At 40.1% G+C, this 27,475-nt stretch overlaps 1 long non-coding RNA gene across 2 annotated transcripts; it reads right to left on the reverse strand.

Annotated features, from left to right (window-relative positions):
* Positions 1-964: 964 nt before the first annotated feature.
* On the reverse strand, positions 965-22,061 carry LOC119528590. Of its 2 annotated transcripts, none has more exons than XR_005215754.1 (4): positions 21,621-22,061; positions 17,832-17,956; positions 8,920-9,121; positions 965-1,733 (listed from the first exon to the last, which is right to left on the reverse strand). It is a non-coding gene; the product is annotated as an uncharacterized LOC119528590 (long non-coding RNA). The 2 variants fall into 2 exon arrangements; XR_005215755.1 differs by lacking the exon at positions 21,621-22,061 and adding an exon at positions 20,531-20,695.
* Between the last annotated feature and the right edge of the window lie 5,414 nt (positions 22,062-27,475).

Raw genomic sequence — 27,475 nt, forward strand, 5'->3', positions numbered from 1 at the left:
GATGCCAGCCACGTGCCTTCCCAGCTAACAGAGGTTTTCCGGACGCCACTGGCCATCCTCCAGTGAAGGTACCCAATTACTGATGTGTCACCTTGGACACTTTATGGCCTTAAGACTGTAACTGTGTAGCCAAATAAACCCCCTTTTTATAAAAGCCAATCCATCTCTGGTGTTTTGCATTCTGCAGCATTAGCAAACTAGAACAGGAACAAAAAACCAAATTAAACAAATATTCTAACTCCTCTACCTCTGGAAATATGTAGCAATAAATTAAAACTGTAATCTGCCAACAATAAAATGCACACTGTGGTTCTTTCTATATCACAGCCAGGCGTGGAATCAGAAGTCTCGAACCAGGATTACAGCTTGGCCTCCCCTAATAAGTGCAATTGGTAAATTATTTCAGCTCTCTGGACCTCACAGTGTTCTTTGAAAAGTGAAAATCAATCATCTCAAAAGGTGTTGTGAGAATAAAATGACGCAATATGTACCAATATATATAAAATTGTTTAGACAAGCGACAGGCACAGAGGAGATGCTCAAGAAAGGTTTGCTGACTCCAAAAAGGCAGGAGAAATAGAGGAGTGAGGAAGAGAGAGGGAAACTAGTTTTGATTTGTCAGATATTTTCTCAAAAGATTATCTCAATATGAAAAGATGCTCAACATTGTGTGTTCGTAGAGAACTGCAAATTAGAAAAACAATGGGATACCACTGCACACCTATTAGAATGGCTAAAACCCAAAACACCAGCATCACCAAATGCTGCAAAGCTGTGGAGCAGCAGGAACTCTCATTCATGGCTGGTAGGAATGGAAAATGGCACAGCCATTTTGGGGGACAGTCTGGGCATTTCTAACAAAGCTCAACATAGTCTTCCGGCTCAATCTAGCAATCGTGCTCCCCGTTCTTTACACAAATGAGATGAAACCACACAAAAACCTGCATGTGTATGTCTAGGGCAGCTTTATTCAGAATTGCCAAAAATTGGAAGCAACCAAGATGTCCTTGGAAAGGTGAATGGATAAACAAACTGCAGTATATCCATACAATGGAGTACTGTTCAGCCATACAAAGAAATGAGCTCTCAACCCAAGAAGAGACATGGAAGAAACTTATTTACATACTGCAAGTGAAAGAAGCCAGTCTGAAAAGGCTCCATACTGTATGATTCCAACAATATGACTATACAGGAAAAGGCAAAACTGTGGAGACAAAGACACAAGTGGTTGTCAAGGGTTTGGGGGGTAGAGAGGTGGAGGGATGAATGGGTGAAGCCCAGAATTTTAGGGCAACAAAACTTCTGTATGATACTGTAATGGTGGATACATAAACTTATGCATTTGACAAAACTCATAGAACCTCATAAGACAGAGAGTAAACTCCAATGTAAACTATAGATTTCAGATAATAATGTATCAATATTGGTTCATCAACTGTAACAAATGTACTGCACTGTCTTTGTTTCCTAGGACTTCCATAATAACCACAAAGTCGGTGGTTTAAAACAACAGAAATTTATTGTCTTCCAGTTTGGGAGGCCAGAAGAAGGAAATCAAAATGTCAGCAGGGCCATGTTTCCCCTGAAACCTGTACAGGAGAATCCTTCCTTGCTTCTTCCTAGCTTCTGGCAGTTATCGGCAATCCTTGGTGTTCCTCGGCACTCCTTGGCTTGCGGCTGCAGCACTTCAGTCTCTGCTCTGTCATCACACTGCTGTCTTCTCTTCTCCCCTTCTGTGAAGACACCAGACACGTTGGCTTAGGGCTCATCCTAATCCAGTTTGGCTTCATTTTAATTAATCACATCTTCAAAGACCCTATTTCCAAATCAGGTCATGTACACAGGACCAGAGGTTAGGGCTTGAACATAACATTGGCGTGGGAGGGAAGGACACAATTCAAACTAAAACACTAATGTAAGGTGTTAATAATAGAAACGGGGGAGCAGTTGTATATGGGAACTCTCTTTACTTTGTGATTAATTTTTTGGTAAACCAAAAACCACTCCAAAAAATAAAGTCTATTAATTTTAGGAAGTTATCTCATGTTATATTTTGTAAAGCCCCTAACTGATATTATGCCTATTTTAATAAGGCTTTTCAGGTTCAGAGAGATCAAGTCCTTGGACCAAGTTCATGGGGTTTGGGAGTGATTGAGCCAAAATTTAAAAATCGGGTCAATTGTTTACAGTATCATATAGTTGTGTATTCATCACCATAATCAATTTCTGAACATTTTCATTACTACAAAAAATAAAAATAAAAATAAGAATAAATATAGAGGTAAAAAAGAATACCCAAAACATCCCATACTCCTCCTTCCCCCCTATTATTCATTTACTTTTGTCCCCATTTTTCTACTCATTTGTCCATACACCAGGTAAAGGGAGTATGAGCCATAACATTTTCACAATCACATGGTCACACCATATAAGCTATATAGTTATACAACCATCTTCAAGAATCAAGGCTACTGGATTGCAGTTCAACAGTTTCAGATATTTCCTTCTAGCTATTCTAATAAACCAAAAACTAAAAGGGATATCTATATAATGAATAAGAGCTACCTCCAGAATGACCTCTCGACTCCATTTGAAATCTCTCAGCCATGAAACTTTATTTTGTTTTATTTCTCTTCCCCCTTTTGGTCCAGAAGTCTTTCTCAATCCTATGAAGCCAAGTCCAGGCTCATCCCTGGGAGTCACATCCCACATTGTCAGGGAGATTTACACCCTGGGGTCATGTCCCATGTAGTAGGGAGGGCAGTGAGATTACCTGCTGTGCCAGTTTGGATGTATTATGTATTAGTGTTGATTAGATTGTAATTATTTGAATGAGTGTTTCCATGGAGATATGACTCAATCAACTGTGAGTGAAATGTTTGATTGGATAATTTCCATGGAGGTGTTACCCCACCCATTCAGGGTGGATGTTAACTGGATCACTGGAGTACTTTAAAAAGAGCCACATAGGCCCAGACGCAGAGCAGTTGTGAGTGACATTCTGGAGAGCAAATGAAAGAGACAGTTTGAAGATAGCCATTGAAAGCAGACTTTTGCTCCAGAGAAGCTAAGAGAGGACAAACACCCAAGAGCAACATTTTGAAGAACCCACAGGAACTGAGAGAGGAGCTAGAACACAGCACAGGATTAGCAGATGCCAGCTACGTGCCTTCCCAACTTAGAGAGGTTTTCCTGGATGCCATTGGCCATCCTCCAGTGAAGGTATCTGATTGCTGATGGTCCAGTGAAGGTATCTGATTGCTTTATGGCCTTAAGACTGTAACTGTGTAACCAAATAAACCCCCTTTATAAAAGCCAATCCATTTCTGGTGTTTTGCTTAATGGCAGCATTAGCAAACCGGAACACCTGCTGTGTTGTTACAGCAGCAATAGGAAACTCACCCTCACCCTTTGGGCATTTCTGCCCCTAGACCTTGGTATTTTTAGGCCTCACTTGAGATTGTAAAAATAATGATAGCCACTTGCATAATGCTTCAAGATTTGCCAAAAGAATGCAATAATGCCTGAGCACTTACCCTGTGCCAGGCGTTGTGCAAGCACTTCACATGCATTGATCACTGGTTCCCACAACTATCCTACTACTTTTCCATGGTCACACGGAGCCAAGATTCAAACCCAGGTGTGTCTAACATCACAACCCATACTCTCAACCTGAATTCTCAACTGTCTATCCATTTTATACTATACAGTCAATATCTCATTTGATCCTTATGTCAAACCTTTAAGGAGGGTATTGTTTTTGATTATTCTTCATTTATGAATAAGGAAGTTGAGGCTCAGAGAGTTTAAGTGATTTTACAAGATCATTCATTCAATAAGAGTCAAAGGCATGCTTTCAACAGAAGACACAGTTCAAATGCTTCATTCTTTCTGATCCATTCATGAGAAATACTTCCTCCTCCCTTGAACCTCATAGGGCTTTGTAAATGCCACTATGACCAGTTGCATTCCAATTATGTATCTATGTAATGTAGGCCTTTACAATGCCAATCTCTGTGGTTCTAAGATGTCAATGATTAAAGAGGCACAAATAGCCCAAATCATTCAAAAAGGGAATCTTTAATCTTTAATATCTCAAAAATAAAGAGGTGATCTGATTCAAAATCCTCAGCAACATTTTTATAGCCCCTTCTCCCTAATTCTTTCTTACCCATAGCTCTAGAGCTTCTCATTCAACACCCACCAACCCAAGTTTTTCCTCTCCCCCAACCTGAAGAGACTTTTTCTCTCATTTTTCATCTCTTCTCTCTAAATCCCCTATTATCAGAACAACTTAGCCTCTCTTCTAAGCCTTTCACCACTTCCCATCAGCTATTCTTAATTCTGCATCACAGTCTTTTACCTCATCTCAGAGAATGTTTCAAACCAGAAGTCAATGAGAACAAAGTTGGGACGTGGGCAAGGAACAACCTGGAAACATTTACGCTCAATAACTTTTTACCCTGTCATGCTAGTAATAATAGCAAAGCATTTTGCAAGTGCCACTTCTGTTCCAGATGTCCTTCCAGTCAGCTTATCTATACTATGCCTAATCTCCCCAATGACACTGACAAGCATATCATTTGAAGAAACCACTGAGAGATTATGTGGCATGCCCAAGATTTTCCAGGATTGTCCCCCAAAGCCCTTTCCCTTTCCTGTATGTCCCACTGCCTCTCACCTAGTCTACTAAGGAAACTGGGACTTCCTCATGTTCAGATACCATGTCTTACTCATCGTTTTATTCCCAAACACATACAAAGTATTCGAACAAAAGACAATGCTCTTGTCACACCTTGAGTACAGCTCCATAAGAAGTTGCTGCCAACACCACCTCATCCCCACCCACAAGGATAATAACCTTCCCTGCCTTCCATTACTGAAGCCACAATGTTCACACCCAACTGGTTTCTTAGATGCCTCAAGCGAAGAGTTGGAACGATTTTGGCATCCATCTAGTTCAGACCTCTTACTTTCTCCACAAGAAAACAGAGCCCAGGAGGATACTCATCTGGCTAGTCGCACAGTCTGTGCTCTTTCCATTAGACCACACCACTTCTCCTAGCTAAACAGGAGTTGCAAACAGACCACAGTGCAGGAATTTGACATTGTCATCCTTCAGGTGCTTTTCCAGGTGCCAACCTGGACTTCTTCCCAGCCAACCAGATGGCAAACAGGTTATTTCTTTACACAGTTTTCCAGAAAGTGTTGTAGGTCTACAGAACAATCATGCATAAAAAAACAGAGTTCCCGTATACCACTCCATTTTAGTGTGGTACATTTGTTACAATTCATGAAAGAACATTTTTATGATTGTGCTATTAACCACAGTCCACCATTTACAGTTGGGTTTACTGTTTATGTTGTACAGTCCTATGTTTTCAGGAAGTTTTATGCTTTTATCACTGAACTCTGAATAGATTGACCCAAACTTCTCCTTCAGTTCTGGGAAAGCCATTTGACCTCCAAGTGCTTTTGTTTACCCATCAAAAAAGGAAAGAGCACTGACCTTAGAATAAAGAAGAAGATAGGCTATGGGAAATTTATCAAACAGCTGATGGTCAACTTTGGCTCAAGGGCTCCCTGGAGGCCTTGCCAAGTCTTCCTTAGACTGTCTCTCTCTCCTTTGCCCTGGGTCTGACTGCATCATGGTCTGATGACTCTCCTAGCCTTGCCTGGCTCCCTCCTCATTTTTTCACCAGTGCTTTCCTTAGTTAAGTCTTTGCACATTTAATCCCATCTTTGTGTCTGCTCCTTGGAGGACCCAGATTAATGCAGAGCTCCAATTTTCCTTTCCAAACACATTTACTCATCCTTCAAAATGGTCTCATCACAGCCTCTCAATCACACATCTATCTCCTTTCCAGATCCAGAATTTGCTTTCAGTCAACCAATATTTAGTATCTGCCCATTTTGTGCCAGGCACTGTACTAGATGCCGGTGATAACAGTGATGCAGTACAAGCCGGACACAGCCTCCTGGAACCTATAGAGGGTGGAATGACCCTCTGCCTTTACCTCTTCTTATCAAAATTCTACACCTCCTTTCAGAGTTCTATCTGAGGTCTTCCTAACTCTACTCAAGTTTTTATCACACCCCAGAGTCATCTTCAGAACCTCCCTAGCTCTCACTGTCTGTATTACTATTTTGATACATACGCTGCCTTATGTTGCACTTTGTGTGTGTGTGTGTTTATCTCTATAGCCTGACTACAAATGCTTGAGGGTTGGAGCAGTTTTTCATATTTTTTGAACTAAAGAAAATTGGCATGCAGTAAGACTATTTCCCATTTGTTGAATGTTTAATATTTTCCAGATATTAAGAGATCTTTCAAAGCAGTAGGGGTAGTAAAGAAGGTATCAGGTTTTTTTGTTTGGTTGGTTGGTTGGTTGTTTTTCTTTACAGGGGAAGGTTGTGCAGAAAAATTAAATAATGTCATTTTATATTTGGAAAAAAATATCCAACAGTTCTGAAACTTCAAATAACAAAGTAAATCCTGACTCCATCTTCTTATGGGGTGGAAATATCCAGACTGCAGTGAGTGAGTCTCCACCAGGGTCAGCAGTGAAGGAGATACATGAGAAGGGAGAAGAGAGAATTTTATGGTGTCTAAAGGAAGTGGTATTAGGACAAGACTGGATACTGTAACAAAAAGATGCAACAATTATTCAGAAGCTCAAAGAGGACAGAAGTTACTGCTTTCTCATGTGATAGTTTGAGGCGAGAATTCCAGGTGTCAGGAGCTGTGCTCCACAGTCATTCAGAGCCTTGAGATCTTAGCACCATGCACACTATTGAGGCTGGACCTCCAATGGTCCTATCTGGGAAGAGGGAAGAGAGGAGGCACACCTAGAGCCTTAGACAGTGGCCCAGCATAGCCCACATGATGTTCACTCACATTCTGTTGGTGAGAACTTAGCCACATGGCCGTATCTAACTGCAAGGCAGGCTGGGAAATATAAAGGGACTGAGCAGTCACGTGACTGGTTACCATTTAATTACCATGGAAGGAGGGAGATTTCAGGGAGAGTGGCTGACTCTGACACAGGACCATATGCTGGAAAAGTCTGAGAAACATGGACTGCCATACATCCTTTGAGGTATTATTTTTGTTTGATAGTTGAGGACACTTGAGCTCTGAGTGGTAAAGTAATTAGTGCAAGTTCACATACCTAGTTGAAAATGGAACTGAAATCGGAAGTCAGAGCCAAAGGATTTTAAAACCCAGCTCTTAGCCACAATTGTCTTTCCTGTGGTACTAGAAACATCTTTGGTCTGAATTAACCTAATTTCAACAAATAAATAAAGTCCATGAAAAATCTATATGTTACTTTCAAATGTCCAAAATATCAAGGCATTGTATTAAAGAAACTTGAAGTTTAGTATTGACTCTTTTTTATTCTGTGTATTTAAAAAAATTGTCATATGATAAGGTCACTGAAAATTACACAGCAAGTTCTGGGAAACAGCTGAGTTATAAGCAATGAAATCATTGTTCAGAAGTAAGAAAGGTAAGAAAGGTGAACTTGAAAATATAGGGGTCAATTTGATAAGCAGCAACTTATTCTCACTTTGTATAATGGTAGTCTCTGAAAATACCTGGGCTTTAGTGTGGGGAAATGTTTATATACATTAATTATATTAGGTCAATAAAGAGAAAAATCTATTGGAGTTCTAACTTACTAATTTCAAGAGGATATTTTAACTAATAAGAGAAATTGTAAACTGATTTTCCTATTACAAGTGGATTTATGCAGTTTAGGTCATAAAACTTCATTCTCATAGTCAAAAAAATAGAAATTAAAATACTATTTAATCCCCCTAAATAAGAAATATCTTTCTTGTATCTTTTGCCTATTGTTCAAATAGTCTATGGGTCATGCTTTTTCTTTTTTTTTTTTTTTAATCACATTTTTTATTGTGGTTGTTCACATACCATACAATTATCCAAAGATCCAAAGTATACAATCAATTGCCCCTCGTACCATCAAAAGTCTGTGCATCCATCACCACAATTAATTTTTTCAATTTTTAGAATTTTCATTACTCCAGAAAAGAAATAAAGACAGAAAAAAGGAAACTCGAATCCTTCCATATCCCTAACCACCTCTCTTGATTGGTGATTCATAGTATTGGCATAGTACATTTGTTACTATTTATGAAAGAATGTTAAAATACTATGAGCTGCAGTATATAGTTTGCAATAGGTATATTTTTTCCCCATATGACCCTCTATTATTTTCTTTTTTTAAGATAACTACTTTACTTCCAACATGTTCCTACTCTACCCCAAGAAAGTTACCTAATATAGCAACATTTCTGTGAACTTGTTCCTACTATACCCATCAGAAATTAACAGACCATAGCCATTCCTGGGCATTCCCAGAACGTTAAATTTACCCACGATAGCTTATCTGTTCTTCTTGGATTATTGTTCCCCCTTCCTTAATTGCTCTCTATTGATACTTCCCCTACATTCTACATTATAAACCATTTGTTTTACATTTTTCAAAGTTCACATTAGTGGTAGCACATAATATTTCTCTTTTTGTGCCTGGCTTATTTCGCTCAGCATTATGTCTTCAAGGTTCATCCATGTTGTCATATGTTTCACGAGATCGTTCCTTCTTACTGCCGTGTAGTATTCTATCTTGTGTATATACCACATTTTATTTATCCACTCATCTGTTGAAGGACATTTAGATTTTTTTCTTTAAAAAAAAAAAGTGAAAAAGGAACAAAAGTAATGATAACAGATAGATTAATGATAGTCATCTAAACATCCATTAGGAAGCATATATGACTGATCTGTATGGCCTTAGGCAATGTGAAATCCAGTATTCGTCAGGATCGGCTAAGTGCTGGAACAATCAGCCCAAACATGTCAGGAGAAGATACAAAAAGTTCATTTTCACTCACGAAATAGTCTGACGTGGGCTTTCCTGGTCAGGCATCCCTCCTGAGTAACTGTCTTCCAAGCAGTGACTCAGGAGTCCTGTCATCTGCTCGCTCTGCCGTCCTCCAGGCTTTCGGAGTCCTCTGCTTCCAGCTTCACGGATGGGGAGAAAAAGAGTGATTGTGGGAGCTCCATCAATCCATCACTGGGAAATGCCGTCTGGCTCTGTACCCAGGAGGAAAAGGAACAGGGTTAGGTGAACGAAGAGCAATCTCTGCCCCTCCTGCCAAAAGAAAAAATGACTAATTTCCAAAGCATTCCCAGTTATAGCCATTTTCAGCAGGGAACTATCCTAGAAATGCAAGTGATTACAAGATACAATGTAGTGTTCATTAGTGGCCAATATACCAACCATATAAAATGATATTTCAGAGTAGCTCACTGACAGGACCTGGAGATCCGAATTTGCTGATCAAAAGTCATGATCAGGGAGAACCCAAGATGGCGGCTAGGTAAGACAGGGCAAAAAAACACCTCCTTGAAAAATACTAGATAAAAGCCAAAAAGCGACCCAGAACATCAGTTCCAGCAATGCACCAGCCAGACAAGGTCTGCTAAATCCACAGGGACTGTGCATTTGGTGAAACCAGGAGTCTGCATTCTGAACTGAGTGAGTGAGCCAGATGAAAGTCCAGCAGCCGTGCTGCGGTGTGGGGAAACTGTGGGTTGGCATTTGGAGACGGACTAGCTTTTTTTTTAAAAAAAAAAACCTGGGACCGACTGCAGATACAATGGTGAGAACTGCACAGGAAAGCACTGGCAGGAGCAGACTGTCCCAACGCCTTGGTGTCTGGCATGGAGGATAGCCCTTCCCACAACCCCTGCTGATTATCTTGGGGCCAGGGGGCAGAGAGGAGCCAAAAGGAGAAAGAAACAGTGCTCCTTGCAACCATCTCCCCAGTGGGTTGGGGACACTCCTGCCCGGGGCTGGACCCATAGCCCAGAGCCATGCCAAGGGTCCCAGTGTGATGGGGAATAGTTCCTGCAGCACCGTGCACATGCCACAATATCAGCTACAGACAGTGGCCTTTAGGGCACCCACAGCTAATTGTCCCGCAGCTGGGAAGGCAGAGCTGTGCAAAGAGGGGGAAATTAACATGCCCCATACAACCATCTTTACAGCAGGCTGGGAACACCCCTGCATGGCGTGGCAGCCCAGGGCTTCCCTGGAGGGCCAGTGTGCACTTGTGACATGGTGCAGCCTTCCCTCAGCAGGGGTCCTGGAAGAGCATGGCTGAGAAGGGGGACTGGCTCGGAAATCCCAGGGACCCTACACCAGTGCCAGGGACTTGTGGGTCAGCGGCAGAGACGATCTGTGGCGGGACTGAGGTGAAGGCTTGGACTCTTGCAACAGCCTTAAATTTCCAGGAACACCTAGGAGGTTTGATTATTAAAGCTGCTCTGCCTCCTTAACTGCTCAGACACATGCCCCACATTCAGGGTGGACAGCACCAATAACACACCCAAACTTGGTGCACCAATGAACCCCACAAGAATCAGACTCCCACACACCACAAAGTTGGGGAGAACTGACTTTAGGGGAATAGGTGACTTGCAGACGCCATCTGCTGGTTAGTTAATGTTCTAGTTTGCTAATGCTGTTGGAATGCAAAACACCAGAGATGGATTGGCTTTTACAAAAGGGGGTTTATTTGGTTACACAGTTACAGTCTTAAGGCCATAAAGTGTCCAAAGTAACACATCAACAATTGGGTACCTTCACTGGAGGATGGCCAATGGTGTCCGGAAAACCTCTGTTAGCTGGGAAGGCACGTGGCTGGCGTCTGCTCCAAAGTTCTGGTTTCAAAATGGCTTTCTCCCAGGACGTTCCTCTCTAGGCTGCAGTTCCTCAAAAACATCACTCTTAGTTGTACTTGGGATATTTGTCCTCTCTCAGCTTCTCCAGAGCAAGAGTCTGTTTTCAACAGCCATCTTCAAACTGTCTCTCATCTGCAGCTCCTGTGCTTTCTTCAAAGTGTCCCTCTTGGCTGTAGCAAGCTCTCTCCTTCTGTCTGATCTTATATAGTGCGCCAGTAACTTAATTCAGACCCACCCAATAGGCGGGCCAACACCTCCATGGAAATTATCCAATCAGAGTCATCAACCACAGTTGGGTGGGGCGCATCTCCATGGAAACACTCAAAGAATTACAATCTAATTAACAATGATAGATCTGCCCACACACGATTACATCAAAGATAATGGCATTTGGGGGGACTTAATACATTCAAACTGGCACAGTTAAAGTGTACGCCACCAAGTTGTAGATCTGACAAATTAGAGATTGGTATTTTACAGACCCCGAAAGAACCGTATCAAGTAAAGCAAATGCCAAGAGGCCAAAAACAACAGAAAATCTTAAAACATATGATAAAACCAGATGATATGGAGAACCCAACACCCAACACCCAAATCAAAAGATCAGAAGAGACACAATACTTGGCGCAATTAATCAAAAAATTAAGGACAAGCAACAAGAGCATGGCACAGGATATAAAGGACATAAAGAAGACCCTAGAAGAGCATAAAGAAGAAATTGCAAAAGTGATTAAAAAAAAGAAGACTTATGGAAATAAAAGAAATTATTGTCCAAATTAAAAAGACACTGGATACTCATAATACAAGATTAGAAGAAACTGAACAATGACTCAGAGTCCTCAAGGACCACAGAATGGAAAATGAAAGAACAAAAGAAAGAATGGGGGAAAAAAATCAAAAAAATCAAAATGGATTTCAGGGATATGATAGATAAAATAAAACGTCCAAATTTAAGACTCATTGGTGTCCCAGAAGGGGAAGAAAAGGGTAAAGGTCTAGAAAGAGTATTCAAAGAAGTTGTTGGGGAAAACTTCCCAACTATTCTACACAATATAAATACACAAAGCATAAATGCCCAGCAAACTCCAAATAGAATAAATCCAAATAAACCCACTCCAAGACATATTCCGATCAGACTGTCAAATACTGAAGAGAAGGAGCAAGTTCTGAAAGCAGCAACAGAAAAGCAATTCACCACATACAAAGAAAACAATGTAAGACTAAGTAGTGACTACTCACTGGCCACCATGGAGGCGAGAAGGCAGTGGCATGACATATTTAAAATTCTGAGAGAGAAAAATTTCCAACCAAGAATACTTTATCCAGCAAAACTCTCCTTCAAATTTGAGGGAGAGCTTAAATTTTTCACAGACAAACAAATGCTGAGAGATTTTGCTAATGAAAGCCCTGCCCTACTTGAGATACTAAAGGGAGCCCTACCGACAGAGAAACAATGAAAGGAGAGAGATACAGAGAAATTTAACAGACATATATAGAACATTACATCCCAAATCACCAGGACACACATTCTTCTCTACTGATCATGGATCTTTCTCCAGAATAGCCCATATGCTGGGACATAAAACAAGCCTCAATAAATTAAAAAAAAAAATGAATATATTCAAAGCACATTCTCTGACCACAATGGAATACAGATAGAAGACAATGACCATCAGAGACTTAGAAAATTCACAAACACCTGGAGGGTAAAAATGAGGGGGAGATGAAAACATTCCTGGATAATCAAAAGCTGAGGGACTTCATCACCAGTAGATCAGTCCTATAAGAAATGCTAAAGGGAATTGAGCAGGCTGAAAGGAAGGGACACTAAACAATTGACTGAAACCACATGAAGAAATAAAGATTTCCAGTAAAGATCACATGGTAAATATAAATACCAATACTACTGTATTTTTTATTTTAACTCCACTATTTACTTCCTACAGGATCTAAAATACACAAACTGTAATGATAAATCAGTGGTTTTGGACTCAAGGTAAAATATGTAATTTTTGACAAGAAGTACATAAAGATGGGGGAATGGAGGAGTAAAGGAACATAGTTTATGTGTCCTATTGAAGTTAAGTTGGTATCAAAGAAAAACAAGATTGTTATAGACTTAAGAGGTTAAATTTAAGCCCCATGGTAAACACAAAGAAAGTATCAGAGAATATGACCATAGAGATGAAAAGTGGAGTATGGGTTATGAGAAGTGGGGGAAGGGGCAATGGGGAGTTAAGAAATGAGTGTAGGGTTTCTGTTTGGGGTGAAGGGAAATTTCTAGTAATGGATGGTGGGAAGGTGATGGCATTGCAACATTCTAAATGTGATTAATCCCACTAATGGAATGCTAGGGAGGGGCTGGAATGGGAAGATTTAGGCTGTATATGTTTCCACAAGTGGAAAAAAAAAAAGACAGTCTAAATAGATAATGACAATTAAATGCCAAGGATGATCCTGGATGGGATCTGAGGATGGAGGAGAGGAGGCTCAAAGGGACACAGTTGGGACATAAGAAAAAAAAAAGAAATATAGAATGTAAGCTTTGTATCGATGTTGAATTTCTTGAACTTCTTAGCTGTGCTTAATGGGAATGCATAAAAGAATGTTCTTGTTCATGGGAATTGTGTATGTGAATTATATTGTTTGTTCAAGGATGTATGCAGCCTGCTCTCATGTTCAGAAGACAGAGCAATAGATGATGGATGATAGACAGGGAGGGAGGGAAAGAAAGAAATGGTGGTGTGACAGGATGTTAAAGTTGGTGGATCGGGGGATCAGGGGAGGGGGATCAGGGTATGCTGGAGTTCTGTGTATGGAGTTTGTATTGTTTTTGCAACTGTTCCTGTAAGTTTGAATTTATTTCAAAATAAAATTTTAAAAAAATGATACTTTAATAATTGTCTAGAGGATAGTGTTTGCATTATTTGTAATTAAATTTAAAGCTTTCATTTTTCTTTAAATTAAATTAGCCCAATCCCTCTCTGACCAATACTCCATCACCATACCCCTACTAACACCATTATTCTAAGATGCCATCTTTAAGGACCTTCTAAGAGGTCTGTACATACTTGAACACTGAAGGGAAGTTCATCTCTACACTGTCTCTTTGTCTTCCTGGGCAATGTCCAAAACTCTGGAGTGTAGTCTGTTCTTCTCCACTATAGCTCTCTGTCTTTTGAACACCACCAAAACCACATCTATCAGCAAGCAACTGAAAAGAGTGAGGCAGATCTGTATGAACAAATACAAAAATACCTCTGAGCTATGTTAGGTGAAAAATAAAAGAGCAAATTTAAAACAGCCTTATATAATGTTCCCTTTTTTGTTTTGAAAAATGAAGTTACATGCAATTTCAGAAAAGATAGGCAAAAATCTTTTACCAGTGTTTACCACCATAGCAAGGGACTGTATGTCACAAGTGGGCAGAAATATTACATTCCATTTTGGACTCTTCCAGACTGCTTGAATTTTTTCCATTATGTAAATGTGTTTAATTTTTACATGAATAATTTTTGCATCATGACACAGAAGTCTGATAAGCACTTCTTTTCCAACATGACTAGTGTTGCCTCAGGTTCTAGCATGGATTAAGCTGCTGCCTCCCCCAGGAAACACATTTGTACCTGTAGGGAGGTCCTCCAGGGTCTTAACCCAAATAAACAACTCCTATATAGAAGCTCTCATAGGTTATGGAGGCTGTGGAGGCAGGGGGTGGGTGGTGGTTGAGGGCAGGTGGACCTTCTAGAACCCCTCAAATCCTTCCCCAAAGCCTCCTACAGAGTAGGTCTACCCTATCTGAAAGTCTTAAAAAAGATTCTCACAGCTGTTAGAATAAGTTAATCATTGATGACTCTTCCAACCCCCGACCCCCTTCTTGTCACAAAGAAGGGCCAAATTAAAGCCAGCTATTTGAGATTCATGTCAAGAAGTCATGAATTTGGGGCCGTGAATGTCAGTGTCTGCAGGAGGAAAGCTGAGGTGAATAGTGACATCTGAGGGTAGCCTCTTTCTTTCTATAAGAGGCTAGCTTCTCTTTGTAAGGGTACCTGTATATTTGGCAGAATTTTATTATGGTCCCTGATTCTCACTCCCTGAGAGATATCACCCTTGTGATTACATTATGTTACATGGAAAGGTTAAGAATTTTTTGCAGATGTGATTAAGGCTCCTAATCAGTTGACTTTAAGCTCCACAAGGGGAGATTATCCTCAGTGGGCCTGACCTAATCAGGCAAGCCCTTTAAAAGAGGGGATGTAGGTCAGAGACAAAAGAAGTCAGAGAAATTTGAAATAGCACAAGACACCATTCTATTGGCCTTGAAGAAGCTAACTGCCATGTTTTAGAACACAAAGCACTTTATAGATATGGATAATATCCATACTATTTACAAACAAAATGTAGCTTTCCAATTTAACTGTCTTATACAGTTGAATGGATCAATAAATAATTTTTGCTGCACAGGTAGCCACATATCATCTTTTATTTTTGTGGATGAGTCTATGTGGGGGCTCCATTTTTCCTAGTGGTTTCTCTAAAGGTTACGACATTAGCACAGCTACCTAGCAATACAATTTCCCTAGTAGTCCCAAGCATCCAGAAGCCATTAAATATTGAACTTTTTGAAATCCCAAAGTCAGAGTGATCTTTTTAATTCACAAATCTGATTATCACTCACCCAGTGGCATCCTATCACCTACAGAATGAAGTCCAATCAATTCCCTGACAATCTGACCCCTGCCTCTTTGTCTAGCTTCATAGCTTCATCTCGGGCCCCTCTCCATAAGGCAGGCTTTTTAATCTTCTTGCTCTGAATGCAAGTTATTTCTTGTCTCCGAGCCTCGCGCTTGGACCTTCTTCATCTTTGGGCTAGCATCTAGGACTTTATTCAACTGCCTCTTCCTACTGTATTCATTATTTACCAAGTATCGCTCCCTCTCTGAATCTATTCATTTTCTAAGATTGAACGATGAGCATTTGTATTGTGAGTTTGGTACCAAGGGAAACCCATATCATCTAAATATTTTGGTTCATGAGTTTTAAACAGAAAATAGTAAGACTATAGATAGTGAGGGCAATCAGCAGTATATAGATACTCATGTCCATATTATATGTATCAAAGCATACAAACAAATTTAATTAGTTCCTGGTTTTAGATACCAAGAATTCATAACATAAAGGATATCTTATTACAGTTTTGATTCATAATTTACTTCTCATGTGCATGTAAGACACAGGAAGGGATGTATTCTACAGGGTCCATGGCATAGGGTCTACAGCCAGACTGCCTGGGTTGAAACCCCAACTCTACTATATTCCAGCCTAATTCTCTGACTTACTTTCCATAGTTGTAAAATGGGGATAATAGTGCCAATCTCATAAAATTGTGAGGATTAAATGAGTTAATACAGGTAAGCATTTAAAACAGTACACTTCACATAGAAAATGTTCCATAAGTATTACCTATTTGTAGCAGTTGCAGTAATTGTCTTGTTATTTATACATTGGTTCATTCCAAAAAAGATGTATGCAGCATATTCATGTGTGTGTGTGTGTGTGTGTGTGTGTGTGTGTGTGTGTGTGTGTGTATGCATATGCATTTTACTCTTCAATTAGCTTGTGTGGTGGTTTGGAGCTGTATGTACACCAGAAAAACATGTTCTTAAACCTTATCCATTCATGTGGGTGTGAAACCATTGTAAGTTAGGACCTTTTGATGAGGCTACTTCAGTGAGGGTATGGCCCACCTCAATCAGGATGGGTCTTAATCCTATTACTGGAGTTCTCTACAAGTGGAAGGAAATTCAGACACACAGAGAAAGAAAGCCACAAAATCAAGAAGCTGAAGTTCAATGGAATCCGGAAGAGAACAGAGAGGCCAAGAGAGGCGGCCATGTGTATTGTCATGTGACAGAGTTGTCAAAGACTAAGGATTGCTGGCAGCCAGCCCCAGAACACCAGTCTTCAGGAAGAAAGTATTGCCTTGATGACACTTTGACTTGGACTTTCTTTTAGTCCCCAAATCATGAGCTAATAAATTCCCAATGCTTAACCTGACCCATTTCATGGTATTTCCTTGAGCAGCCAAAGAAACTAAAACAGCTTTCATGCCCCCTGGGGAGAGCCAGCAGAGGGGAAGAAGGGAGCACCAGAGAAGGCGAGTACCTCTTTATTTACCACCAGTACCTCTTTAAGCACTGCCACAATGCTGAGCAGCGCACTTGGCTTAATGATAAATGTGTGTTGACTGGTTGGACTGTGACTGATTGCAGCCAGCTACCATGCCCTTCTGAAGTGCTTCAGCCCAGGATGCCATTCACTGGCCCATTCAGTAGGAATTTCACAATCTTGGTCACTGTCTTGCCCTGCAAATCAGGTAAGCAGTGAGGACAAGCTCTGACAAGACTAGAAAGAGCAGGCTGGTAATAACAATTAAAAATACTTTTCCATAGAAAACTAGAGTGTGAGTGAAATGCAATGCTTATGAAGAAAGTCATGACTAATATCTACTAAAAATGTTTCTTACATTTAAAAGTATGGTTCAATATGGGAAACCCCAATGAATACACACGATGAATCAATTACTGCAGCCAGAAAACAGGAAAGCTGCTGTGAGACCTTTAGTTATGCCATTCATCAAAATGTGTCCCCTGAAAGGCTAATGATGGATTAGTGTTTCATAGAAACTCCATTAGGAGATCCAGGTATGGCAGGGCAGTTGTTTTAAGCCACATCAGAATGTCTGATGGCTTCTCATGACCTCCTTTTGTAACTTTCTTAAATATTCTATCTACTCCATCTCACTGAGTTCATGAGAACTGCTTACACTTTCTATTCCCTCCTCCCTATTCCCACCTGGCTTGCTATCAGAAAAACATTGCACTATGCAAATATAGGGATATCACCTGACCATTTGTCAGGCTGAGCTAAAAGAAAAAAAAAAAATTAAAACAAATGAACAAACAAAAAAACCCTATTTCAATGTTCACACATTTAGACACTAATATGAACTCTATAATTTGTGGTCTCTTTGATACATGTAACCTCCCTCACATACCTGAATTGTCCTGTTGCTTTTCTTTTCCTCTGAAGGAGAGTAGTGACTTCAATCTTTCCCCCACTCCACATCCAGGGGAACCTTAAGATGATGACTCTTTGCTCCTCCCCACAACTTTGTCAGGGCTGATGGAGAGAATAAGCAAGAGACAGAGACAAAGGCATAGAGGATATAAAAATAAATGACCCTCTTTTCACTTTGTTGCCTTTCTCAAAGGAATCTGGAAACTTCCTGTGTCAGTCCTTTTATGGCTGCTTCTAGACTTTCAAAGCTGTCCAAGCTGAGACAGAGGTGAAGCACAGAGGCTCTGTGGGAAACCACAGCAGTTTCCCCGGCAAAGAGTGTCCCCGGGTGGCCCATTGATCTTCATTGTTTCCTGCTAGATAAATAGACCTCTCAACCTCAAATAAAACTTAGCTCTGCTAAGGTTTGTTTGGGAGGATGCTGTGTATACATTTCTTTATCCTCTTAAATATTACATTTGGCTTCTGAACCTGTGTTCCAAGACAAAAGGACTATGGGCAGAGAGAGAGAGAAGACTTCCTGGCCCTATATCCTACAGGTCTGGGGAAAAAAAAACACTGTGAAAAATCTGGGAACTCAAAACACATTTGCATATGAACTGAACAATCCAAGTAGCTAAACTGGTTAGGTTTCTAAATACTCAATTACTAACTAGTCTTATTAGATATTCAGCATGATAAATCAAAACCAAAATCTCCTACGGCAAAGAGTCCTCTCCCTTCTTAAGAATCAATTAAACAATGTACAATTTGTTTTGTATGACTGTGTGGTATGTGAATATATCTCAATAAAATGAAGATAAAAAAAAGAAGAATCAATTAAACATTGGCTAATTCAGAATTCTTACTTCTGTGACAGAAACAATACTCTGTGGTTAGCAAAAACTAGGGTTGTTCATAAATAAAGATATCATGATGCCGATAAGCCAAAAGGGAGTGATGGAACAAAGGTGGGCTGACAGTTCATAATTTAGCATCATAATCCATATCCATTAGCAAATTGGTTGGGTGGTCTCTAAATACCTCTGGGTTGATATATCCCCCAATACCCTCAACCTACTGAAAATAATCACTTGGGAAAACCCTTTCTGGTACCTGTCTTGAGTGAAAAATTAGCAGATCTGTGAGGCCTGAAGGTGATCAGTGTGGGTTTAGGGCTTTATCTTCAAGCTGCTTAGGGGAGAAGGTCTTGGAGAAACTCAAGGAGATTGAGCACTGTTGATGAGACTTTGCCATTTGATTGAGCATTTTTAAATGACTTCTGTTTAGAAAAGTAATATGGCAATATTGTAGACAAATTAGAAAGCACATTATAGAAATATTATGCTATATATTCATCGTGGTATAATTAGAAAATACAGATAAAATGAAGTAAACAAATTTCCACAATCCTATTACAAAAATAAATACTCTCAACCTTCTTATAAACATTGTATCATTGTGTTCTTTTTTTTTTTAATGTAAATATGGTTGAGTCACATGCATCTCAAGGTCTGATTCTAAAGTCAGCTTATAAAGGGAAGAAAACACTTGCAAATTACCCCTGAACTGTCCTCAAATCATTCATAAGTAGAGTACACATGGTTTTTGCATCCATAACCCTGGGAAGTGCTTCTTATGCCTACTAAGGTTTGAAAATTACTCAGCTAAACAAAAAGAAGAAACAAAAGTGTCATCTTAAAATAATGTGGTAGGGTTGGTAGAGAATTCTAAAGCAGTCCTGCTAGCCAGCAGTATTTACTCTGTTAATTTTTTAATATTAAGCAACTATAACCTTTATACATATTAATAGATTTGTTAATTTTGCAGGTTAAGCAAGACAATGGAGTTGCCTCTTACTGGATATCAAATTCTGAAGTCAGTATTTAAAATATGCCTATGATGCAATGTCTCCCTCTTTCTCTCCATTGCTCCCTCCCATCCCTCACCCCTCTATCTCAGGTCATACATGCTGTTTTGGAGCCCGCTTTTTCCACTTAGCAAGATAAATCTTAACCATTTGAATATTCTAAAACACATTTTCAATTTATGGTTATTGTTCAAAGTTTGTTGTAATGTAATTATATTGTTTTGGAGAGACATAACTTATCTATTTGAATTCTACAAATAATTTGTACCATAAATTATTGGTGTAAGCCTTCTTTGGTATCTCTCTTAGTTTGCCAGGCTTCTATGACAAACACCACAAAATGGGTTGGCTTAAGCAACAGTTATTTATTGACTCTCAGTTTTAGAGACTAGAAGTCCAAAATCAAGGCATCAGCAAGGCCATTCTCTCTCCCTGGGTCACTGTGCTCTGGGGAGGGCCACCTTCCATCACATGGAAATGATTTTGGTCTCCTCCTGTTTCTTTCTCTGACAATATCTGAATTTCTTCTGCTTATAAATGACTCCAGTAATATGGATTAAGGCCTGCCCTGACTCAGTTGGACAACATCAAAATAGGGTCTTAGAAGATCCTATCCACAAACGGGTCCTATTTACAAATGAGTTCAGCCCATGGGAATGTAGATTAAGATTAAGACCATGTCTCTGTTGGGTTACATAATTTAATCTACTGCAGAATCCAAAGGAACTGCATATTGCTATGTGTTTGATGACTGCACTTACAGGAGCAAAAGAGAGGTCATCACAAGCTCAGCATTAGGATGAATCGTTCTGTTGTTAATTTCTTACCTCTGTCCAAGACATTCAGTTCCTTGTCATTTATCAATTATGCTATGTCTTCATGAAAGTGATTTTGCAACCTTTTAAATATGGGAAACTGCTAGACATCATCAAGATAAATGAGGGTGGATTAGAAGGAGCAAAGCCAAAGGCAGAGAAACTGGAAAAGAGGTTATGGAAATTTCAGGAATGGCATGGAAGACATTGGCAGGGAAGTTACAGAAGGAACTGTGTCAAAGAGACAAATGTGAAGAACATGGAGAGGAAGAATTAGTAAGAATTATGACTGTGGTAGTTTGAAGTTGTGTGTACCCCCAGAAAAAAACATGTTCTTAAATCTAACCCACTCCTGTGTATGTAAACCAGTTGTAAGTAGAATCTTTCATTGAGGCCACTTCAGTTAAGGTAAGATCCACCTCATTCGAGATGGAATGTAACACTACTGCTGGAGTCCTCTATAAGAGAATGAAATTCAGACAAAGAGGGAGAAAGCCATGGAAGCAAGAAGTTGAAAGCAATAAAACCTGGAAGAGGAGGGAGAGACAAGCAGACACCACCATGTGCCTTGCCATGTAGCAGAAGGTCCAAGGATCACTGGCAGTGGGTCTTCAGCCTTTAAGAAGAGAGCATCACTTTGATGATGCCTTGATTTGGACATTTTCACAGCCTCAAAACTATGAGCCTGTAAGCTAATAAATTCCCATTGTTTAAGCTGTACCATTTCATGATACCTGCTTTGGGCATCGAAGGAAACTAAAACAATGATTAACTAGAGGTTAATATAAAGCCATACATCAGTCATGAAATCTGTCATGACCATCCCCATCCCTCAAATCCACAGGTTGCGGAAGCCCAAAGCTCACCCTGAGACCAGAATGTGACAAGCATGAACACAAACACTAACAGGAGGGTGAAGCAGAAATATAGAAAGTGCTGCATCCTTGAGGTCATCATGGAACAACTGAATCCATGCCATCAGCAGCACACCTCAGATCTTCTTAAGTGAGAAAAATTAATTCCCATTTACTTAACCCACAACAAGTCTGGTATTCTGTTAATTGCAGCCTAATATGTCCATAACAGATACAGAAGACTTTACCGTGATATTTCGGGGGTCCCAAGGAGGGTGGAAATCACACAACCTTCTGCCTTCTTGCTTGTTCTTCACCCTATTTCTCTCTTCCCCTCCCGTTCTTACTTCTCCCTATCTCCTCTGTGCTGGTTTGAATCTATTATGTACCCCACAAAAGCCATGTTCTTTAATGCAATCTTGTGGGGGCAGACTTATTAGTCCTTTGATTAGGGTGGGAATTTTATCAGGTTGTTTCCCTGGAGATGTGACCCACCCAACTGTAGGTAAGACCTTTGATTAAATTATTTCCGTAGAGATGTGACCCCGTCCGTTCCAGGTGGGCCTTAACTAGATCACTGGAGTCCTTTAAGAGAGATCACAGACAGAAGGAGCTCAGGGAGCTGACACAGACTGAAACACTTGAAGATGCAGACAGAAAGATGTTTAGAGATGCTAAGCTAAGAGATGAAGCCCAATTTTCCCCCCAGAAGCTAAGAGAGGACTCCCAGATGCTTAGAGAGAAACACCCAGGAGAACCAAGCAGAGAGCTGAGAGAAACTAAAGGGACAGAGAAGGCCAGAAACATTTTATAGAAAGCCATTTTGAAATGCAACCTGGAAGCAAAGGACCAGCAGACACCAGCCATGTGCCTTTCCAGCTGACAGAGGTGTTCTGGACACCATTGGCCTTCCTTCAGTGAAGGTATCCCCTTGTTGATGCCTTAGTTTGGATAGTTTTATGGCCTTAGAACTGTAAATTTGTAACCTAATAAATCCCCTTTACAAAAGCCAATCCATTTCTGGTATTTTGTATGATGGCAGCATTAGCAAACCAGAACATCCTCCAAAAGTAGAGGAAATTATCTCCTTGTTTCTTGTAGCACACTTGTAATCATGATTCCTTTTTTGTTTAAATGTAACTTAGACATCTCTTATTCCATTCCACGTATTTACCAATTTTTCCCCAATAATGCCTGCTCTCTCTAAAAAGAATTTTGGTGCCCAGTGTTCAGATAAAATTAGTCTCTACTTTCATACATAAAATATAAAGCATTTCTAAAAAGGATACCAGTGCTGAAAGCCCCGGAGACTGAGAAGAAGACAGCACTGCCAATACTGATGAGATAATTCTGTACTGTGATAAGAATTGATAAAAGTGTTGACTCCATCCATTTGATTGGGCAGCACTGCCCATCAGATGCTGAATAATTTTGCTTGCTCCATCCAGGCAAGGATGGTCATTTCTGTGGGGGCTATTCCACTAACCATGCTCTCAATCCAAGCAAATCCACTCTGAAATGATACTGTAAATGCTGGGAAAAGGCCATCTGCCTCAACCGGGTTTATCTAAAACCCTGCCCTAAGGTTGTTCAGCTGTGGAAAAGCTCACCACATAGAAACGAGTGAGGCTACACCAGAAAGGGCTCAGAAAAGTTCCGTGCTCAGTCAGCAAGGTCAACTGACAAAAACATCAAAGCCTTGGCCTGGAAAGCTCAGGGCACTTGCTGGCTTTTTCAGAAATATTATTTTCTGTGTTTGCTATCCATGTAAGAATATTGAGAATGTACTTCTTTGCACAAATGTTTGCAAATGTCTTATTACAAATTTTCCTTTCTATGCCACCCCAACACTCAACCCCCACATGTGATTCTTCATTGCAACCCTTCCAGACTTATTTTTGAAAAAATACAATCATTTGTCTAAACTAGTGGTTTTCAACCAGAAATGATTTTGCCCCCAGGGGACATTTGGCAATGGCTGGAGACTTTACCACAACTGTGGTACTGCCATTTGTCAGTAGAGCCAGGGAAGCTGCTAAACGTCCCACAATACACAGAACAACTGCTCACCTCCCACACACACATGACTAAAGAATTGTCACACCCAAAATGTCAATAGGGCTGGATGAGAAACCCTGGTCAAATTCAAGGGCCTGTAAAACAATAACTGAGAGAGACAGACAAACAGAGCATGAAGACTTGAGTAAGCTTTGTGTTTCCTTAGATTGATGTTCACTTCTTTGACGCTGTCTTAGTTTGCCAAAGCTGCTGTAACAAACACCACAAACTAGTATTTGCCTAATGATAGGAATTTAGCTCACAGTGTTGCGGATAGAAGAAATCTAAAATCAAGATATCAGCAAAGCTTACTTTCTCTCCAAAGACCACAGCATTCTGGTGCTGGTGCTGGCTGCTGGCAATCCTTGGGGTTCCTTGGCTTGTATCTCTGCCTCCTGTCACATGGCAATGTCGTCTGCTTTCTGGCTTCTGTTATTTTTGGTCCTCTAGATAAAGCTACCAATATCTGGATTATGGCCCACGTTAATTCAGCTGACCAGACTTTAACTAAAAATAACACCTTCAACGGGTTCTGGTTACAGTGGGTTCATATCCAGAGAGGCATGGATTAACATTAAGAACATATGTTTGTGGGGCACATAATTTTTTAAAATTTATTTGCCTTGCCATTTGTCTGTGCTATGATGACTTCCATTGCGTCCTAATATAAGTATTTTTATAATCCAGTGACAGTAACTGAATATTTAGAATAATTTAACAATATTGCCTGGCTCTTATTATATCACCTGTTTTGCTCTTTTAATCTTGAAGCAAAACAATCTTCTACAGTCCTTTCTGAAGTGGAATGATTTTATCTGGGGTTTTTTGTTTTGTTTTGTTTTGTTTGTTGTTTTGTCATAATCTGAGCATTTTAGTTAGGGAAGATTACAGACAGGTTAATTCACAGACAATTCTTTGGTCCACAACAATGAGGTGGCCTTCCACTGTGCTGCTATGATTAAAAACTACCCCCTCAGGGTTACATAGTACCAATTATTTGCTTGACAAATAAATTCAAGGAGTAAATAACAAATCACCAGGGACCTCTGTGCCCACCACTTCCTCCACTGATCCTATTTCAAATTCTACCAGCATCATTTCCTTTTTCCTCCTGGAAGCTTCTCTGAATTCTCCTCAGCCCCTTCTCTGCCTTCAGAATCCCACTCACATGGTGCTTGAGCACACACAGCTCTGTGGCAGCTCTCACATTTTGGTCCATGCAGTTATTGAACATTTATTTTCTCTCTAACTAGAGAAGCTCTTTTTGGGTGGAGACCATGACTCACTTTTCATTAAATCCCTGGAGCACCAAGTACAGGGCTGGAACAAAAGGCATCCAACAAACAACTTCATGAATAAAATATAGATCATGAATGTATGTGTTTAAGATAATAGGAACGTAACTACCTCGGATCCTCAGACTCCCAATTTGGCCACAGGGAGCTGAAAGAAAAGCATTTTGTCTCTCTCAGAAAATCCTTCCTGTGATAAAAATCACATGTGAGCTTGGCCAAATTTCACATGACTCAGTCATGACCAAAAAGAAATTTGAACCGTGGCCTTCTGTGACCTGCTCAATGTAGAAAATGTGAATGGGCTTAATGATTAGTAATGGTTGTTAAAAAGTAAGTCTTAAAAACAAAAATCTGTTTATATGACTACTAAGGCTACACATGCCTGGAGATATTAGATGAGGCCTTCTGATCAAATTTCTGTTTCTAATATCATTTTTCTTCTGTCTTAAGAGCTAACAGAGCAACTAAGCCAATCAGAAAATCCACAAGAAACACATTTTCCATATATTTATAGTCTACTTTCTTTTTAGATGAATACTTGATCCTAGAACAGAAAAGACTTGTCTCAAAATAAATTGATAAAAAAATTTCTTTAAAAAAATTTGAAATTTCTTAATAAAACTATGCCTACTATTCATATAGTGTGGGTTTTTACAACTTTCCAAAAAAGTCTCTCTTCTGTCAGTACTTGCATATCCGAATTAATGTAGCCCTGGAGCAGTGCTGATTTCTTACACACTGTTCAAGTCTGATATACTTTTCTGAAATATTTCTCTGAAACATTTTTCTGAACCAAAAAGGAAAAAAAAAAAGTCACATGGAAGGGTAACTGTTTAAGGAGACATGCAACAGGTTCCACAGTCTATCAGTATTGCTACCAGTGAGAGCTGCTACCCGGCCCTGGATTGAGATCTTCTGAAATAACCACTGTTCTAGTTTGCTAATGCTGCCAGGATGCAAAACACCAGAAATGGATCGGCTTTTATAAAGGGGATTTATTTGGTTACAAAGTTACAGTCTTAAGGCCATAAAGTGTCCAAGGTAATACATCAACAATTGGGTACCTTCACTGGAGAATGGCCAGTGGCATCCTGAAAAACTCTGTTACCTGGGAAGGCACGGGGCTGGCTTCTGCTCCAAGTTCTGGTTTCAAAATGGCTTTCTCCCAGGATGTTCCTCTCTAGGCTGCAGCTCCTCTTCAAAATGTCACTCTCAGTTGCTCTTGGGGCATTTGTCCTCTCTTAGCTTCTCTGGAGCAAAAGTCTGCTTTCAAAGGCCCATCTCCACAATGTCTCTGTAAACTGCAGTTCCTCTCTCAGTTCCAGTGCATTCTTCAAAGTGTCCCTCTTGGCTGTAGCTCCTCTTCAAAACGTCACTCACAGCTGCACCAAGTTCCTTCTGTTATGTCAGCTCATTTGTATGGCTCCACTGATCAACTTAGACCCACCCTGAATGGGCGGAGCAACACCTCCATGGAAATTATCCAATCAGAGTCATCACCCACAGCTGGGTGGGGCGCATTCCAAAGAAATACTCAAAGAATCACAATCTAATCAACACAGATAATGTCTGCCCACACAAGACTGCATCAAAGATAATGGCGTTTGGGGGACATAATGCATTCAAACCGGCACACCCATTAAGTGTCCTTTGCTGAGCACTGAGGATACAAAGGCAATAAGACAGAAGCTCACAGTCTATAGGAGGGAGTAGGGTACAGGATATCTCCTCCAGATGCATTCCCACCCTTCTTCATCCTGACTTTTATGGACAGCATCAGCTGGGCTCCCTGGTTCTCTGGCCTGGTGTTGAGCTCAGTGCCTGGGAGGCACAGCAGGAGATGAAAGGTGGGAGGAGAGAGAGAGGTAGGTTTTAATTGCCCTGGCTCCCTCCTTGCCCTGTTGAGTTTTGACAGTGGCTTCTTCCCCCTACAGCCTCAGCTGCCCTGGAGTAGCTTTCTCCCAGATCTATAAGGCAAGGCAGATCTCAATAACCTTTCCTTCCCCTTGCTCCTTCCAGCTCAAGGAGGATGGTGGCTTCTCACTGCTGCTAGTCTGAGGATGATTCATCACCCCCTCTTGATCCTCCTTGATCTGTAAATGGTCCCTTCATTAAACCTTCTCCCATCTATTTCCTGTCTGCCAATACAGGGTGCAAGCTGGACAATGAGTAAATGCCATATCATGTCAAACATGCAGTGAGAACTCGAAGGACTCAGTTATTAGTCCTAACGGGAGGTCATAGGAGGTTGTGGTTTATAATGTTCCGTTTTTGTGCACCCTTTCAGTTGCACAATGAAGTTTCCCTAGTGGGATGGAATCAGCTACATTATTTTTCAGCAACGTGGTGGAAAAATCTGATGACAACTTCAGGAAGAAAGGTCAGGTGCCTTGTGATTGACTATATAATAAAGTAACATTTATCTAAAAATAGTGCTTTACTCAACTTATATTGATGCTCTTAGGTTTGCAAAAGAGAAAGGAAAGATATTTTAAATATCTAATCCATTTTCTTGCTGATTAGAAACAAAAATGGCTAACATTTATTGAGTTTTTATGAATTACACTTATTTTATATTAAGATAGTATAATGTAGTTATTACAATATAGACTTAAGGATATAAATGACACACATAGAATTACGTATACTAATTCCTTACCATGTCACCATTGGATAGGTACTATTTTTATACCTTTTAACAGTGGAGGAAACTGAGGCTTAGAGAGATTTAGTGACTTTCTCAAAGTCAT

This window comes from Choloepus didactylus, chromosome 3 (genome assembly GCF_015220235.1).
Source record: "Choloepus didactylus isolate mChoDid1 chromosome 3, mChoDid1.pri, whole genome shotgun sequence".
Taxonomy (NCBI): domain Eukaryota; kingdom Metazoa; phylum Chordata; class Mammalia; order Pilosa; family Megalonychidae; genus Choloepus; species Choloepus didactylus.